Raw genomic sequence first — 17038 nt, 5'->3', positions numbered from 1 at the left:
ATTCTGGCTGTTTGGCTGTAAAGGAAATTGTCATTTGTTCTCTGGTTTCTGTCTTTCCTGATAGCAGAGATTTTAACTCTCACATTTTTTTTTTATTTGTGAGCTATTCATATTATTCTAATAAAATATGATTTTCTTTAAATTACTGAGAGTCAGCAAATATTGTTGCAATCAAGCAACTCTAAGAAAAGACTTGATTAAATGTTAGGTAAGGTTCCACCTTGTACCCCAAACTCTGCCTAGGGAATGTATATGGGGTCAGGGCTGGGTGGTTGGGCATAGTTCTCTGTTTTAATTTGTATCTTCAAACAATTTCTGTCTCTAGAATTAAGGATTATTTTCCTGTCATATTGAGTATTTTCTTTTTTAATGTTTATTTTTCTATTTTTGAGAGAGAGAGAAAGGGAGAGAGAAAGAGAGAGAGGGTGCACACAAGCAGGGGAGGGGCAGAGAGGGAGGGAGAGAGAATCCAAAGCAGGCTCCAGGCTCCCAGCTGTCAGCGTAGAGCTGGACGCAGGGCTCAAACCCAGGAACCTTGAGATCATGACCTGAGTGGAAGTCAGACACTTGACCACCGACCGAGCCACCCAGGCACCACCATATTGAGTATTTTCTAAAGTGTCTTTTTGTTTGCATCTTACTTCTCTTCTTTTTCCTTATGCTTTCTAGATGCTTTCAAGTTTTTTTCTGATCTTCCCCATTTACTAATTTGGCTATTATACATTCTTCTCTTGTTTAACTGATTTATCGTACTATTTTAATATGAAATATTTGAAACACTTTGAAGTTTAAGCAGTTTAAAGATGATCAGTATCTCTACTCTTCTATAGAATGATACAAACACCTTAGAATGCTTAGCACTGTTACCATCTTCTACCTTCTGTGTTATAGTTGTTCGGTAATTTAATTAAACCTGGTATTTATTGTCCCCTAATTAAACATTAGTATTGTTTGATATAATCATTATTGTGTACATATTGTCTTCCTTACTGTGCTTTTGCAATTTACTTCTTTCTTCTAAGTTCATGTTTCTTCTGAAAATTTACAGCTTTTATTACTTTGTGGACAGGAAGTAACACAGGAAGCTGCTAGTGGAAGTTCAGGGCTTGATTATCTGAATCTATTGTGTCCTCCATCCTGAATGATATTTTAGCTCAGTATAGAAAAATGGGCTGCAGCTCTATTAACTGTCTGCAGATACTGTTCCATCGAAAACAGTCTGCCGTTTTAGAATTGTTTCTTTGTAACAATATGAATTCTTGCTTTTAAAACCTTTGCTGTAATTTTAAATTCTATGGTTACACTACAATATGGGTGGGTGTGGACTTATTTTAATTTATATCCTCTTTGAAAATCTAGAGTCAGAGAAATATGTCTTTCACCAATTCTAGAAACTTCTCAGGCATTATATGTAAGAACATTGTCTTTTCCCATTCTCCCTTTTCTTATACTTTGTAATACTTACTAGATTTGTGACTTCTAACCCCTGGTTCATGTTTTCTCTCATTTTATTTTTTGAGTGTTCACTCCAAATAATCTCTTCCAGCCCACTAATGCTTTCCTTGTCTGTAGCTAACCTAATATTCATTTGGTGACATTTTATATTTCAGTAATTATATTTTTCATGTTTAGATGTTTTACTTGGTTCTTTTTCTTACCCATTCTTTTCTCATTGTGACTTATTTTCCTTGTTTTTTTTTTTCAATTTACATCTCTCATCATTTTAAACATGCCTTTTCTATCATCTGTATATAATAGTTGTATTATCTGATGCTTCTGCCTTTTTGTTTGTTGACTCTTAAGTCATCAGAGGGTTTTATTCATGGAAATTTTGTGTAGTCTGTACTGAGAAATAATTTATGAAGAGAGGAGTTCAATTTGCTTTGGCCATAAAATCTAGGGGTATCATTAGCCCCCAAATACTTTATTCTAATTTTTAGTCTCCCAGAAAACATAGGTGGTTGAAATGAAACACCAATAACATGTGACTCTCGTCCCATGGTTATAAATTCTTAAGGGAGACTAATTTTTCCATGCAGTGCCCAGGTGTCCAGATATTGACCCATAATTTTTCCTTGTGTGGGTGCACATATCTTTTAAGCTGATCCTTTCGCTGCGGATGGAGTCTTTGGAATGTCCTGATTTTGTGAGAGATATCGGTTCCAAGTCTTCATTTTGCACAGGTTGTCTCTTATCCTATGAACATCAAACCCCAAGACTCTATCTAGGTCATCGTAGCAACAATTTCCCCAAGACTACTTGGTGTCCGTCCTTGCGCTGACCACTCTGGCTTTTAATGACCTCGTTGCTTTAGCATCCTGGGGATTTCCCTTATATTTGCTACTACAGGTTTGAATTTCAAAGTGTATCTATTTTGCCCAGCATTTCTCTTTGCTGTGTGGAGAGGAGTTGTCAGGCTATCTACTCTGCAGTATTACAGGGAGTGGAAGTTTCCATACTCAAAAGAGGCTTGCATGTATTCATTCATTTATTCCAAAAGCTTTTACTGTCTACCATTTGACAGGCAACGTTATTTTACAATTTTTAAATATAGTGGGACATAAATTAATAGAAAAAGAGTAAATGAATGAGGTGACAGGGCCAATCTCTATTGCCCAGAGTCCTTGTTTTTCTTTATTTGATTCCTAATGTTTCATACACTCAAAAAACAACACTTCTGGCATCTGCATGTTTTTCCCCCATTTCACAGCCTCATATAACAGATTTCACTCTGACCACATTTCATTTCATCCTGACTTTTACTTTCCCACCTTTCATTTGAATGGGAATAAATAGATGTTTACACAAACAATATATTTTATGTGCGGCGTATGTTTTAATTTAAGCTGTTTTCAGTTCAAGTGTCTAAAACCATAGATGATTGTGCCGTTTTCTATCAGACTAGGAATAGAGTTAATATAATCAATTTTTTTTTTAATTTTAAAATATTTTATTTATTTTTGAGATAGAAAGAGAGACAAGGGTATGAGCGGAGGAGGGGCAGAGAGAGAGGGAGACACAGAATCTGGGAAGCAGGATCCAGGCTCTGAGCCATCAGCCCAGAGCCCCACGCGGGGCTTGTTCTCACAGACCATGAGATCTCACAACCTGAGGTCTCAGAAACCTGAGCCGAAGTTGGACGCTTAACCAACTGAGCCACCCAGGCGCTCCATAGAGTTACTCAGATTTTTAATCTTCTGTGTTCCTATCTGTTCTGAGGTGATTTCAAAGGAAAGGATTGGAGTCATAAATCCTAGAAAGGCAATATGGAGATGAATCAAAGACTTTAGCCCTTTTAATCTCTATTGATTTTCTCTGCCCTCACCTTTCCAGGCGGTCCATAAACATATGATGTGAATAAAAATAAGATACTTGCTATAAAATCACATATAAGGATTAGTGCTCTGGAGCAGTGCTTCTTAATCTTTAATGGGAATGTCCCCTGGGAATCTTGTGAAAGTGAAGGTCCTGATTCAGTAGATCTGGGGTGAAGCATATTTTGCATTTCTACCAAACTATCACATGCTGCTGTTACTTCGCATAAGTAAGGCTTTTGAGTTACAAGACCTGGATACTTTCCAATAGTAGATAATTAAATCCTTCTCTTTTTTTACGTTTATTTATTTTGAGAGAGAGAGAGAGAGAGGAAGGGAGGGAGAGCACATACGAGCAGAGGAAGGGCAGAGAAGGAGGGAGAGAGAGAATCCCACACAGGCTCCCACACTCAATCTCAGGAGCCACTGTGAGATCATGACCTGAGCTGAAATCAAGATTCAAAGGCTTAACTGACTGAGCCACCCAGGTGCCCCTACTATTTATTAAATCCTTCTAAGTAGAAAGTTTGAAGTTGTAACAAAAACAAAAGCAAAAGTGGAAGGAATTACACATTGTGTATTTGTACAATGTAAAATAACAGAGAGGAAAATTATACTTTAGTCAATGATTATATCAAAATATTTACCACTTTTATATAGACATCACCCATGTATAAAAATAGGTTATTCTTATCTTCAATAAATTTACTATTAAAATTTTGTTTTGTTTAATTACAAATCTAATTAACTCTTATGTAGTTAATTCAAACAATTTAGAAATATTGGAAAATATTTTATTTCCAATAAAATATATTATAAAATTATATAATAAATAATAAATCTATATAATAAATATAGTATCTATATGATAAGAAATGAATGTTTCTTGACCCCTCTTAATTATGTTTTCAGAAGTAACCAGTGTTGTTTATTTATTACTCTTCAAAATATTTTTGTATCTTGTGTAAGCACATACACATACACTCAACTTTCGTTGGTTGATAAAAACAAGATTTTACTCCGTGTTTTTTTTTTTTTTTTCTGCAACTTTTTTTTTTTTTTTTAACCTTTGTGATCATTTCCATTTTGGTACATAGAAACTTTCCACATTTTTAGTGGTTGCATGGATATGCTGTTCTCTAAATTTAACCATTTTTAAAAACTGACAGACATTTAAGTTAATTCAAATTTTTTGTCCTTAACTGAATAGTCTATAAGCTAAAAAAAGTTATCTACCCAAACAATTATAATGCAGTTAAAATGATCTGAATGGAGTATGACTACTTCTCCCATTCATTACAATTTCACTTTGTGTTATGTAGATCAAATCTAAGATCAAATTTGAGTCCTGGTCTATAAACAGCAGCACCCCCTTCCAGGCCGCACATAACCTCCAGATTCTCCACTTTTGTTCTATAGGGGAAAATGAAATTTGACTGTTAGTAAGAATACTCCTCAAAAGCAGGTATGAAAAAAGCAGGTGACCTTCAAGGGTTAAAATGTAGTATGGTACCAAAAGCATGCCCCCAGTGCATAGCTCAGCCATGTATTTTTAAACCACGCTAAAATTAATATGTTCAGATATCTTGTTTGGTTTGGATGAATAGCCTATGGTTTGCAGAAAAGGGATTATATGTTTATTTTAGTTTATAAAAAAACATTTTAGAGATACAAATCGGATATGAGCCTTGAGAGTTATGAGACTTTCTAACTCATAAAATAAACATAGCTAGTTTCCATATATTTAAAGGAATCAGTCTATAGTGCCATAAGTCTAGACTCTAAAGGGAGAAAAATCATTTCCTCTAATGTATATTTAATAAACAAAACTGTCTACACAGAATCAGTAATAGAAATTGCTTGGCCTGCCAAATATTCTCTGACCTGAAGGAAGATCATTAGAGAATGTTCTTGCAATATTTTGAAAGAAAAGTCAGCTGTCTTTATTTTTTATTTATTGATAGACTACTGCCGGTGATAGGTATAACAAAAAATCTATTTCTTATTGTGTTCTTCCCACGAGTGGGAATTGCAAACCTTTTTCTACTGACCTTGAAACAATAAACCCACTTCCAAAGCGGCAGATAACTTCATTTACTACATTAGTAAGAAGAAAAGTCTTATGAAAAGCATTATCCCCAGTCTCTTCTTTCACCCTTAAAATCTGTCTGTAGATTTACCAAGCATTTTCTCTCGAGTCTACAGGAAGATGTATCCTTGCCCTTCCCAGAAACAAGCTCTTACCTCTGCCCTCAATTTTATGGTATAATTTTACTATTTCTTTACATGTTTATTTCCTCATTGGTTTAAGCTCTTGGGAGGCAAGAACAATATTTTTCTTATATTTTATGTTCTCAGTGTCTATCTCTTTATCTTGTAAGGTAGCCAGAGTCAAATATGATTCACAGCAGTAATGGCCTCATACTAGGATTCCTGCATGTCTCTCTTGAATCTTTTCGGTTTCATAATTGGCTTTCAAATTTTGTTGAATAGGTCTTTAAATCTTTTTGGATGTAGGTGTGAAATAAACACTAATGAAATGAGTGATTAATAAACATTGAGGGCATCAGAAATCTTATGGGTTTACATTTTGTGAAGTAAAAAAATATAGAGAGACTAATTGCTACTGTTCTAGCATGGCACACTTTTATTAGACTGAAATTTAGATGTACATTCAATTCTACCTTCCTTTTTTATGTAGCTTTTATTGTTTTTAATGTTTAAGATGTGCAAAATATGTTTATTTACATCATATTTGGTCCTTACAACAATTGTGTGGTTTCCCCGGCTTATGATGTGCTACTTTTTCTACTCTAAAAAAAAAAAAAAGTCACTTTTACTGCATCGTCTTAGGTGATTCTTAAGAAACTGAAAAATTAATTGTCTAAAATGTCAATAAGATATATCATATCCTATTTTCTCCCCAGGTAGTGCAACACAAATACCACAACACAAAGATTTGTGGGTATAAGTGATACGATCGTCTCACTGATAAAATTATAGTTGGGAAAGAAATCTGGACCAAAGGCTGGGTCATAGCATTCTTTGGTATTACTTTTTAAAACCTCCAAAACCTCTAGATAAGCCTCTGGTGCTCAAGCATCTAGTTGCTAAAGTTCTGAGGAGTAAAGTTTTCTGATATAGGTCGGGTTGGGGTGAAAGTTAAGATCACTGGTCTCATTATGGTGAGATCTCCCCAATGAAGAGAAAATATAATAATTAATTAGGTCTTAAATAAAGGGACTACCATAATTACATACATCTTGTGGAAATACAAAATTTTGTTTGGTTTGCCATCTGCTTTAGATGAAGAAATTTGCCAGAATCTTTCTGGAGAAAAGAGAAACCTACATGAGCATTCAGCAGGCTGAAGCTCCAAACCTTTATGTTTTCAATGAAGCACACAGCCATTGCCTCTTAAAACAAAACAAAACAAAACAAAACAAAACACAACAACAAGAAACAAACAAAAACCCACACAAAACACAACAACAACAACAATAACACAAACTACCATCATTTCAGAGAAAGTGTGGTGTCAAATATCTCCTCAGTTTCTGCAGCAGTTGGAATATAGCACCGGAAACAATAGATTCGGTCCTTAGTGGCCCATCAGTGAAAGTCTCAAGCTAAGCTTTTTCAAAGAGAGGAGACACAGCAAGAAAAAGAGAGTAAAGGTACATTAAGTAACACACTTAACAGACTCATAGATACAGGAAAGAAACTGTTGGTTACCAGGCAGGGGAGGATTCAGAATGAGTGAAATGGGTAATGGGGATTAAAAGGTACAAAACTTCCAGTTTTAAAATGAACAAGTCATGAGGATATAATGTACACCATAGGGAATATAGGCAATATATTGTAATAACTGTTTGGTGACAGATGGTAACTAGACCTCATGGGAAAGATTTCATAATATATAAAAATACTGAATTACTGTGATGTACACCTGAAACCAAGAGGATATTGTACATCAGTTACTTTTCAGTAAAAAGAAAAGGATTGTGGGATGTGAAAAAAAAGTTTGTGGGATGTGAATGAAAGAAAAATGGCAGCTGGGATGTGAATGAAGGGAAAATGGTGGCTGAGGGGCATGAAGTGGAGAGGCAGGGGGACGGTGGAGAGCAGCGGCACCTTTCCCAGTGATGCTGTTCTGGAGAACGAACAAAATGCTAACAACTGAATCCAGGAGAGAAGAGAGCCCTGAAATGGAGACAGAGGAGGTACATTTGGAGAAACTGCAGAAAGCCAAGAAAAGGGTAGAGAAGAAAGACTTGCTTTGCGGGATAAGAAAGAGAGTGAACAGAAGAGGCCATCAGCTGGCAGAAAGGGAATAGTGATATTACTAGTCGCTGAGGTAGGATACCTCTCAGCTGAGTGGTTTACACTATAAAATGTGCTTGCTTACTAAAACATTATCTCAATATTATTCACAATATCACTTGGCACGTTCAAAAATCTTGACTCCCAGTCTGCTGATCTTTTCATTATGCTATATTAAACTGCCTATTAAGGAGGAGGAGGGTAGAATTGGGTAAATGCCTTCTTGCTGCTAACAAGGCATTTTTTGAGATAAACCAAGGAAAATTAGGAAAAACATCCTTTCTCTAAGCTCTTAGTAATTTTGGAGAGGTCAACTCAGAGTTGAGAAATGGAACTCTTGAGACCACTCATTCTAAGATTCTGCCCCCCCCCCCCCATCCCACCTTTTTTTCTTAAAATGGATATACCTAGACTTCAGGGGGAAAAACTGGGAGTTTTTGAAAGGAGAGGTTCCATAATGGGAATACATGTTGAAGTACCACCTTTTCTAGAATTCAAAAGCCTACCAGAACTATATGCAAATTTATACAAAACAGGAGTCATAGAACCTGAATCTGAGTCTGCTCTTATCCCTAATTCACTTTGATATATCTGTATCAATCAATGACAATAAGTATCAGCATCAGTTGAATGCGTATCATTTCTATGAAAGCTGAGATTAATGGTTCACGGTAAGTTTTGCCATTCAGTAGAATTTTGAAATAACAGTTCAGGGGTAGCCTGGGTGACTGATCCCAAGTTTGATTTTGCCTGTAAAATATATTTAAAAAAAATCTATTTCTGACTGACCTCATCAGGTCTGAAAGAAATGATATTTCGTAAAGCTAAAAAATTTTAAAAAGAGAAAGGGGTTGACTTCAAAATCAGCACAATACAAAGCAAAAAGGCAAACTGAAGAAATTTAATTCTGAAAACGTCACTACTTTCCATGTTTCTTTTTTTCCAAAAATTGGTGAAAATTTTATAATAGACTGGTCTGAGCCCACAGAAAGCATTTGGGAACCACAGGTTTACCTTATAGTGTCATGGGTCTGGAAAGTACAGTGAGATCTGTAGCCAGTCTCCTAACTTGACAATTGGAGGAGCCGGTCTTCCAGGTATTCAGTGATCTGTGAAAGGCCACAAAACTAAGGTAGTAATAAAGGCCCATCTTGTGGCCCAGTCTCTTAATTTCCATTTCCAATCCAGTGTACCATTGCCACATTTTTACAATACTATCTCTGGTACATTAGATTTGACTAACTTTTGCTTTTTTCTCTTATGCATTAATGGAGATGTCACAGCTGGGTTTTCTGGACACAGAGGCTGGGATGGTGTTTGGGATACGAGAGATTTTGTAGGGATCAATGCCTGTGAAAGCAGGGGAAGAAGCAGGATTGGACAAAAGAAGTTGAACCTTGGCACAGGTCTGAAACCTTAGCTAATTCATAGGGTGAATCTGGAGTGTGGGATTTCCATCAGAATTGCTCTTTACTCTTTCTAAATGGTTCAAGCTTTGGACCCTTTTTTGTGAAGTTACTGGATGTAAGTCACCCCAGGAGAACATGATTTGCAACAAGGTGGGCCTCTGCAGCCGAGGTAGACCCTGAAGGAGCCAAGAGCTGGAGGCTGTCTGCTGGCCACATTCCTCAAAGCTGGAAACTGAGTCCTTCATTGAAGAGGAATCTGGTCATCATTTCTCTGTGTCTACCACATGTGACTGTGATTAGTATTTAAATGGCTGAAGTAAAACTATCAGACTAATTATTGGATTTTTAAAATCAATTTTTCTAACCTACCTACATAATTCATGTTTAATTTTTTCATTCCAAGATTTTTTAGTTTGTAATCATTTCACCTCTTTTTTAAGATTTATGTATAATAATTTCAATTCTGTATTTTACTTTTAGAAACACAAACATAAAGGACACCTATCGATCTGAGAGTTAATTGAACATACAGAAATTCATCAATGAACACGTAAATTAGTAAATCAATGAAAGATTTACTTTCATATATATTTCTTTACCTGTAAACTGAAAAAAAGAGTATTATTGGAAACTTTCCTGAATTGCAAAGTGATATAGAGATCATTGCATTTGTTAAAGTTTTTGAGGAATTAACTTGTGGTTGGCTTAAAAAAAATGGAGTCATTTTGTCGGGAAGTGTGTGTCCTCAAACACCGCAAACACTGCATTGGAAATGAATTATTGCGAGATAATTCTTTCTTCTATTCAATTTAATTAGTATATAAACTATAAAAAACATTTTTGGAATATAAACCTATATGCCTTCTTGGTTTATTGGATAATGATGATTTTTAGGATGATTTGATGAAGTAAATCAAGTAGACAGCTAAGATGATTTATAAAGAAGAGAAAATACCAATAGATCATTCAAAATCTATAATAATGCCCTGATAATAAACTCTCTATTCTGTAGCTCTTTGATGCCAAACGTAATGGAAAGTGAGTTTATATTTAATCAATTATTTTTGATTTGCTGCCATTTTACATGGTAAATTTACATGATAATTTTTAGTATGCAAAAAGATATGACCCATGAAGTATTTGACAACTTTGTAAAAAGCAGTTTAGAATGAAATTTACAACTTATTATGATTCAAGTCACTCTCATTTTTTATCATGTATAAACTAAAGACTGAAAATCTGAAATCTTTTCACAATATTAGGAAGTTATAGATCAGGGTCTGCCAGTCTCCTAAAATTAATCATAAATACTTACACTTATAATTTTATCTACATAAGATAGAGTTATGTCTGTCTTAATGCAGAGCGTAATTTTATTTAAGTATTAATTTTTCCAAACAAAAATCAGTAGTAGAATGTTTTTTAGGATACTTTTTGGTCTCTTAGTAAAATAAACGGAAAAACAAAAACAAACTATAGGGGGTCACTGCCCTACAAGAGCTGAGCTTAGCTAAAATGTATTTCAAGTTGAAATATTCAAAAAGTATATTCCAAACAACAAAAGAAAAGCTTCCTATATCAATAATGCCACTTTCCTTGGATGATTTTGTTGATTTAATTCCCATAGCTGGGGCAGAATTGATTCCCCTCCTTTTATTTTTTATTTTTTTTTTTTAATTTTTTTTTTCAACGTTTATTTATTTTTGGGACAGAGAGAGACAGAGCATGAACGGGGGAGGGGCTGAGAGAGAGGGAGACACAGAATCGGAAACAGGCTCCAGGCTCTGAGCCATCAGCCCAGAGCCTGACGCGGGGCTCGAACTCACCGACCGGGAGATCGTGACCTGGCTGAAGTCGGACGCTTAACCGACTGCGCCACCCAGGCGCCCCATGATTCCCCTCCTTTTAGATGACAAAGTGCACATTGTGTAATAAAAGGTTATTGAAAAATGCTGACATTAGGATCTATCGTGTTATTTTATGATGGCATCCTACACTTTGAAACCAAAGTCATGGAATAGACAAGATTAACAATATACTCTAACTGCAGATTACATTGTCTTTCTTTGGATAAGGTATGGTTGCTCAAGAATGGAGTGGTCAAGGAGCTGATAGCAGTTGTTTAAATTAAGAGATACTGATTTAAAATACTTAAGCCTTGTTGTATGAAGATGTCTGGGTCTACTTCTGATCACTTACCATTTTGCAAGATTGGATTACTTGTTAAAACTAAAACTTTTGATTGCTTTAATTTGATCTCAAATGTTTAGAAAACAGGTGAATGTTAAAAGCTTATAATCCAGGGGACAACAGACTTGAATTTTTAGAACATTCACTCAGTGGCCAAGAGGATTGGCAAAGTCAGATAAGACATTTGTCAGATTTAGAGAAACCAGTTGGAAACTTCTGCGTATTCTGATGAGAAAGCTGAAAAAAAAAAAAAAAAAAGAAGGAGAAGTAGGGGCGCCTGGGTGGCTCAGTCGGTTGAGCATCCATGTTTGGCTCAGGTCATGATCTCGTGGTTTGTGGGTTCGAGCCCCACATTGGGCTCTGTGCTGACAGCTAAGAGCCTGGAGCCTGCTTTGGATTCTGTGTCTCCCTCTCTCTCTGCCGCACCCCTCCCCATGCCCCCACTCACTCTGTCTCTCTCTCCTTCAAAAGTAAATAAACATTAAAAAAATTTTTTTAAGAAGTGGTTCATACTTTTCATACTTAACATTTTTTTAAAAAGACTATGATATTCAACCAATTAAAATTTAAGCTGAGACTATTTAAATTTACTTATATTTTTTATATTTACAGGGTTAAAGTCCCCAAACAGGCCCTGGGGATCAAGTTGAGTCTTGAACTCCATCTGAAACGGTACCCTTCTTTGGCTTTTTCGCCTTTTCTTCCCTGCCTCCCCTAATCCATGCCGGTTTTATGTTTAGTTTTGCTTTTGGAGTGAAGTTCGTGATAAGGCCCTTATCCTTCTGATAAGGATTTCCACCAAAATCCTTAGCTTGGGTATGGCTCTGGGAAAACACAATCTATGACAGAAGGTAATTAGACTTGGGAGTCAGCTTCACCCTGAGTACAACAAGGCCTTGGGATTGAATTCTCAGAGCTCTAACTCAGTTTTGAGCCTTTGGGGCTTTCTCCCTTCTGTCTTACAAGAATAGTCTAAAGGCCAGCTGTTGATATTGGGAGAGTTGCCTTGTAAAGTTAGGGAGAACACTGCTTATTCAGATAGAAGGTAGTTTTTTTTTTTTCTTTCTCAAGGGGGTAGCTATTCTTCTGTTACCTCGAAGACCCAGTGGCATTACAGGAACAAACAAACTAACTAAGGAATCCTAGCAGGGAAAGTAATCATTCCCACATCTAGTGTTTCCTTCCATTTGGGAAAGGTCTCCCCTATGATAACTTTCAGTTATATGGAAACCATCACTCAGTCCTCCCTAGTAAAGAGCGAAACTCTTAACCCCAATAGTGAGTTTTTGAAGGAGATATTAGGGATACCTTCCTCTTCTTTCCTTCTTGGGAACAATGCGTTTGCAGAATGCATGAGTTCTTCTCTGATTTCCTCATTTATAAATTTTAAAGGGGCCACTGCAAAAAATGCTTTCTTTTCAAGTCCTCATTTTCTTTTTGGTTCACTGCTATGAAGACCGTCATCACTCGGTCATTCATTTCAAAGAAAGACCGTATCAATCTTCGTTCTTCTTCTTCTTCTTTTTTTTTTTTTTATTGTTTATTTATTTTGAGGAGAGAGCACAAGAGGGGTAAGGAGAGAAAGAGAGAGGAAAGAGATGATCCCAAGCATGCCCCACGCTTCAGCGCAGAGTCTGATGCGGGGCTCAAACTCCCGAACTACGAGATCATGACCTGAGCTGAAACCAAGAGACAGACTTAATCGACTGAGCCACTCAGGCGCCCCATCAATCTTCCTCCTTTTAATCATCTCCCTGTCTGCCTGGTCTGGCCTGAGTACCTAGCACATCACACTCTTCTCTAATTCTCATTCTATTCTCCCATATAAATGAATGCCTTCTCTCTCTTGGTCTCCTAGTGCAATAACTGCTGTTGTTTGTTTATTTATTCACTCCACAAACATTGAGTTGGATCTCAACCGGCCGCCTTCTAATAGCCGGGGATTTTATACAGTCTATGTATTCTGCCCCATAACTTTAGGAAGGGATAGATCGAGGAAAAGAGAATGAAAAATTTTATTTTATCTCACCCTTTATTATATCCCTTTTTAAAAAGTCCCAAACATCTAGCTCTTGAACAAGTGATAAAACTAAAAAAAAAGCAGATAGTATTCAAATTTTCATGGTCCCAGCCATAACTGCTTTTTTGATAGTAGTTTGAACTCAATTAACTCTTTTTTTTCTCACTTTGTAAGTAAATGTACATTTATATTAATATAGATTGGGGGAAATGTAAAAACAAAAGTAGAGCCATGCCTAGTGACAGCAGATGCTGTCCTTATAGGGGCACAACGTTACCTAATGATCTAGTAATAACACGAAATATAAAGGTCGATGGTGTAAATGTGACTCCCGATTTTGATTCTGATTTTGAGATCTTTTTAGGTAACAAGTTCTTGAAAGTCGGCTGTCCTGTCTCCATGAATTCTTCTAGAAAGGATCCAACATAGCATATTCAGTAATGCAGCATATAGAGAATTACTATAATCTACATTCTGTTAGCCTACACTGTACTTGTTTTAATGGAGGGAATTCTTCTCTGCTTAGGGAAAAGGAAGCACTGGTTTGGCAAAAGATCTTATACACTTGAGGGCTGGAGCCATTCACGTTCAAGAGGAGGCATGCTTAACTCGTTTCCTTTTCACAGTCTTAATTACTTTAAATTTTATGTTTATACTGAGGGCTTGCAAAATATTAATTATTAATTCTTCATTTATGAACAGGGAACTGATCTAGATGTGCTGGTGACATAGAGGAAGGTTCTTAATGTTTTTTGTTGTTGTTGTTTTCTTTTCTTTTCTTTTCTTTTCCTCGTGAACTCCCACTTTCCTTGCAGAATTTTGCTCACTTATTATTTCTCTCGGAAGTCTTCCTGATCTCACTAATCTGGCCTCGGATGTCCTTCAGTACTTCAGCTGTACCACATTAACAGCTCTGTCATGACACTTATCTTGCTTGTCAGTTCATTAGTCTTTCTCTTACCTAGAGTTTCGGGGCCCTGAGGATCAGTCTCCTGCCACTGTCACTTGTACTCACATGTGTTAAATATTTTCTATTCACTAGGTATTTGGGTTGTCTGTTTACTTTGTAAAAACGACACCCAAAAGTTATTGGCTTGAAGGAGTAATCATTCTACCTGCTTACCAGTCTGCAACCTGGCCTGGGGTGGTCTGTTGGTTTTGCCTGTGTTGAATTTAGTCAAGGTCAGCTGAAGACCGGGACCCCAGAGGAAATGCTGAGAGGGCCGGACTGCCTCCCAGCAATGTAATCTTAGGGTCTTTTCCTGTCACCTCTCCACTTATCTTTCCTTTGGGATAGTTGGATTCCTTCCCTAACGACTCTGCCAAACCTTAAAATAAAGGGATGAAACTGGCATAGTGTCACTTCCAGCACATTTGAATGAATAAGAGAGGGCCTGCCGAGATTCAAGCAGAGGGGACGAAGAAAGAACCCGAATACCGGAGCCACTAACGTAGTAGACCAACCTAAGCTATTTCTTTTTAATGGCGTCTGACTCAGGCTCAAGTCCTATCCTTAGGTCTGTAAGTCAGGCCATAGCATGGAAGAGATTTGCAGAATATGTTTGTTGGGACTCAGCTCCCCAAGTCCAGGTCCTCTGGCATTGAGGACAAGGGAGTCAATGGGACAATGACCCGTCTCACAGACTCCCAAGCACAACGAGATGCGTCATTTGTAGACAGGGCAAGATAAGCACTGTCAAGTCCACCTTCCAGAAGGTGGGGAGGGGAGGGGAGCCAGAGGTGCGAAGTGGCAGCACTTAGCAAGGGCAGGTGGGGTGATGGGACTGTCTACCCATGTCGGCAGTGAGGGCTGCATTGTCTGGAAGAATTTAAAAACAACCATATACTTGTCTAAATCTTAGAATGTTCTTTGTTACCAGGCCCGGGCAAGTGTAGACGGTGTCAGGGATGAACGCTCCTCCCGGGTGAGGCAGGTTGCTCCACTCTTCTGGCTTTGTCCACATGGCATAGCTGCCATGCAACCATAGCAATTCTGAAATATAGTAAGCACCTGCCACCAGTCCCTTGCCTAGGTGCCGTCTGTCCCTGGGGAACAGTTCTCCATGGCCCCCAGGCTTTGGTTTCCTTCTCTCCTTGCAGGCAGTTCATGTCAATGGTTAAGGTTTAAAAGCTCCGTGATTTGCTGTGTGAGCTTGAACAGGTAACTATCTCTCTGAGCCTTCATGTCTTTATCTGAGAAATGGAGATTTTTCTTATAGTAATTACTGCGAGACTTAAGTCTTACCAGGCTGCTCTGAAGCGTAAATGAGATGTTACATGTACAATCAACAGTATTTTATATTTTGTGAAATATTACACATAAAAATGAAATATTTACGTACGTTATATTTTAAAAATCTGAAACTGTGCTTGGTGTGTAATAAATTCTCAATAGATGTGCACTCTTATCATCATCATGTTACATATGTCTCTTTTTCGTAAATGCGGTTTAAAGGTTGGAAGGATGTCGGGCCCAGAGACGTACTCTGCTCAAATAATATATGATTCAAACGTATGTACGTCTATGTATACATCGATGTGCATATGTGTATACATATATGTATGTGCATATATATTTATATGTAGTGTTATTTTCCTAGGTATTCATTTATATGCGATAACATTTGGATAGTATCATTTTTTTTGCAGTTGGGAAGAAATGCTTACAGAGAGGGAGATAAAATGAAACTCAAGATCAGAGCTAAGTGTAAATCTTAAAGTAAAATTGAAACATGAATTGGTCTGGATCATACAGGACACAAAATCAGTGTAAAACACTATCATTGAGTTAAGTTTTCCAACAGATTTAAAACACGCTCAGGGCAGCGTGAGGGATTTTGTAATGGTCTCTTTTGTTATGAAGAGGGCACAGAATGTAAAATCAGATGCCATGGTGCTCTCATTGCTGCGAGGATAGTGTCCAATTATCCTCGTCCATTACTAGGAGGCTGTGTAGTGAAATGTTATGTGGTGGCTGTTTGCAAAATCCTCAGTGACAGTCCTGTCAGAGTCATGTCCCACTTACCCTTCCAGCCAGCACTGGACTATTGAGAAAAATCAAGAATTGGATCTTTTCAGAAGACTTGATGAAAATGATGGTATGTGGGAAGGGAAACAACAGGTGCATTAGATGTCAGGACCATGCTTAATGTTAAAATGTCTTTTAAAACATACTATCTGTCAGCGTGCCTGGGTGGCTCAGTCGGTTAAGCGGCCAACTCCTGATTTTGACTCAGGTCATGATCTCATGGTCTGTGATCTTGAGCCCCGCGTCAGGCTCTGTGTTGATAGTGTGGAGTCTGCTTGGGATTCTATCTCTCCCTCTCTCTCTCTCTCTGCCCCTTCCCTGCTTTCTCTCTCTCAGAATAAATAAAATAAACATAAAAAAATACTATCTGCCCCTGCCTTATTTTCTTGGATTCTATCTTTTCTTGGCTTCTCTTGAATCCTTTCTTCAACTTAGACAGATTTGGATCTTTTCAAGTAAGCCAACCTGCAAAGGAGCGAGGTAAAAATTGTAAAAATAACCTTTTTTCTAAATAATGGAGGAGAACGTGAAATTCAGTCATATGCTTGTCTGGAAGCTTATGGCCCAATGCTTGTTTTGGTTGATACCTAATCTCCTCTGTGTGTTCACACCAGGATTTCACAAGTTCACTATTTGACCTCAACTACCTACTTCCTCAGTTAGCAGGCTCTGACTTTTTCCTAGGTGTTTGCTGTTTTTAGGCTGGCTGCTTCTGCTAATGCAAATAGACCACCTCTTCTAAGTAATCAAATGA

This window comes from Herpailurus yagouaroundi, unplaced genomic scaffold (assembly GCF_014898765.1).
Source record: "Herpailurus yagouaroundi ecotype Mexico unplaced genomic scaffold, PumYag 28, whole genome shotgun sequence".
NCBI classification, from domain to species: domain Eukaryota; kingdom Metazoa; phylum Chordata; class Mammalia; order Carnivora; family Felidae; genus Herpailurus; species Herpailurus yagouaroundi.
Note: the sequence above shows the minus strand (reverse complement) of the source record.